Source organism: Triticum aestivum, chromosome 5A, assembly GCF_018294505.1.
Source record: "Triticum aestivum cultivar Chinese Spring chromosome 5A, IWGSC CS RefSeq v2.1, whole genome shotgun sequence".
NCBI classification, from domain to species: domain Eukaryota; kingdom Viridiplantae; phylum Streptophyta; class Magnoliopsida; order Poales; family Poaceae; genus Triticum; species Triticum aestivum.
This window is the reverse complement of record NC_057806.1, coordinates 497,372,650-497,376,045: the sequence shown is the minus strand read 5'-3', so window position 1 is coordinate 497,376,045 and position 3,396 is coordinate 497,372,650.

Here is a 3,396-nt window from a genome sequence, read left to right as displayed (position 1 = left end):
TCCCCTTCTCGTTGCTATGCATCACCATGATCTTGCGTGTGCGTAGGAATTTTTTTGAAATTACTACGAAACCCAGAGTGGCATCCGAGCCTAGGTTTTATATGTTGATGTTATATGCACGAGTAGAACACAAGTAAGTTGTGGGCGATATAAGTCATACTGCTTACCAGCATGTCATACTTTGGTTCGGCGGTATTGTTGGACGAAGCGGCCCGGACCGACATTACGCGTACGCTTACGCGAGACCAGTTCTCCCGACGTGCTTTGCACATAGGTGGCTTGCGGGTGACAGTTTCTCCAACTTTAGTTGAATCGAGTGTGGCTACGCCCGGTCCTTGCGAAGGTTAAAACAACACCAACTTGACAAACTATCGTTGTGGTTTTGATGCGTAGGTAAGATTAGTTCTTGCTTAAGCCCGTAGCAGCCACGTAAAACTTGCAACAACAAAGTAGAGGACGTCTAACTTGTTTTTGCAGGGCATGTTGTGATGTGATATGGTCAAGACATGATGCTAAATTTTATTGTATGAGATGATCATGTTTTGTAACCGAGTTATCGGCAACTGGCAGGAGCCATATGGTTGTCACTTTATTGTATGAGATGATCATGTTTTGTAACCGAGTTATCGGCAACTGGCAGGGCATGTTGATGTATCCTCGTCATGTCCGTGATCTCATCTGAGACTCCGAACTACCTTCGGTACATCAAAACACATAAACTCATAATACCGATCGTCATTGAACGCTAAGCGTGCGGACCCTACGGGTTCGAGAACTATGTAGACATGACCGAGACTCATCTCTGGTCAATAACCAATAGCGAAACCTAGATGCTCATATTGGTTCCTACATATTATACGAAGATCTTTATCGGTCAAACCGCATAACAACATACGTTGTTCCCTTTGTCATAGGTATGTTACTTGTCCGAGATTCGATCATCGGTATCATCATACCAAGTTCAATCTCGTTACCGGCAAGTCTCTTTACTCGTTTCGTAATGCATCATCTCGTGACTAACCCATTAGTCACATTGCTTGCAAGGCTTATAGTGATGTGCATTACAGAGAGGGCCCAGAGATACATCTTCGACAATCGGAGTGACAAATCCTAATCTTGATCTATGCCAACTCAATAAACACCATGAAGACACCTGTAGAGCATCTTTATAATCACCCAGTTACGTTGTGACGTTTGATAGCACACAAAGTGTTCCTCCGGTATTCGGGAGTCGCATAATCTCATAGTCACAGGAACATGTATAAGTCATGAAGAAAGTAATAGCAATAAACTAAACAATCATAGTGCTAAGCTAACGGATGGGTCTTGTCCATCACATCATTCTCTAATGATGTGATCTCGTTCATCAAATGACAACACATGTCTATGGTTAGGAAACTTAACCATCTTTGATTAACGAGCTAGTCTAGTAGAGGCATACTAGGGACACTCTGTCTGTCTACGTATTCATACATGTACTAAGTTTTCGGTTAATACAATTCTAGCATGAATAATAAACATTTATCATGATATAAGGAAATATAAATAACAACTTTATTATTGCCTCTAGGGCATATTTCCTTCAGAGAGGACCCAGAGATACCTCTCCGATACACGGAGTGACAAATCCTAATCTCGATTCATGCCAACTCAACAAACACCTTCGGAGATACCTGTAGAGCATCTTCATGATCACCCAGTTACGTTGTGACGTTTGATAGCACACAAATTATTCCTTCGGTATCCGGTAGTTGCATGATCTCATGGTCGAAGGAACATGTATTTGACATTAAGAAAGCAGTAGCAATAAACTGAACGATCATATGCTAAGTTAACGGATGGGTCTTGTCCATCACATCATTCTCCTAATGATGTGATCCCGTTATCAAATGATAACTCATGTCTATGGTTAGAAAACCTTAACCATCTTTGATCAACAAGCTAGTCTAGTAGAGGCTCACTAGGGACATGGTATTTATTTATGTATCCACACATGTATTTTTAAGTTTTTGGTCAATACAATTCTAGTATGAATAATAAACCTTTATCATGATTTAGAAAATATGATAATAACCATTATATTATTGCCTCTAGGGCATATTTCCATCACCTTATACCCCGGAGTTCTTAGAACCCCGGGCCCCATGGTCAACTGACGGCCAGGAATAGAGTGTGTCAGCCGTGAATCACCCTTCCCAAGCCGGCGCTGCAAGGAATCACTCTCCCGCTCATGCCAATGGGCAGACCGTGCAGCCTTCAGGGGATGCAAGGAATGACCTACAAGGCATGCAAGCATCAGGCCCAGGCAGGGCCATGATGCTCATATATACTACTCCCTCCGTCCGAAAATACTTGTCATCAAAATGGATAAAAGGAGATGTATTTAGAATATTTTCTAAATACATCTCCTTTTATCCATTTTGATGACAAGTATTTTCGGACGGAGGGAGTAGAACCTAAGGTGCGCTCCGCCGTCCCGCTGCAATCGTGTTTAGAACACACCATGCATCGTTGTGTTCAATTTGTCGTCAATGGATGTTTTTCTTTTTAGAATTAGGAGACCAAATGATTGTGACATACTGGCATGTGTACCTCAACATTTAATGCAGGGTAAGTGGTGGCCATTGAGTTTAAACCACCGAAACAAATAATGCCCCATAGTGCCGCTAATAGCACGTTATAGCTTGCTAACAAATGACTTGCTAAATAATTTTGAATACAATATTTTTCTAATAGCACACTAATATCAAATTTTAAGACTGTTGGTATTTTACTTTTTCTTAATAAAGGACCGTTGATATTTTACTATAGAGCACATACACTTATCCTTATAAATACACACATGCACACCCTACTTCTATGAGCAGCTTAAAGAGACCGAGCTAACATATTATCTTGAGATTGACGAAGTTATCACAGACGCCTCGTAGTTGACGGAAACGTCTCCTCCTGCTGAACGCGCATCGCCTGAAATTCTAAAATAAATCCAGAAAAGTGCGAACACCAGGACTTGAACCCTGATGGGTTGGAGATATCATTATCCTCCTAACCATCCAATCACACGCTGGTTTAATAAAAATGACGAGTTTACGAAAATAAAGGGTGGAATAAGGAATCTTCCTGTTTTAGATTTTTTTAGGGGTTCTTCTTTTTTTAGATGGGATGGGAGAAGAAGAAGATAGTAGGATAGGAAAAAAAAAATAAGAGGAGAAGAAAAAGAAAAGAAGATAGGATTTGGGCTGGGTCCGGCGCTTCTTTCCCAAGCTTCCACAGCCCGTTTGCTAAAATTGCCGCAGCTCACCATGACCTAGATCGAGCGAAGCACCTGGTCGAGCGAAACTGCACCTTTCGAAAAACAAGGGTTTGGGGAGAAGTAGCCGCCGCACACACCGCGCC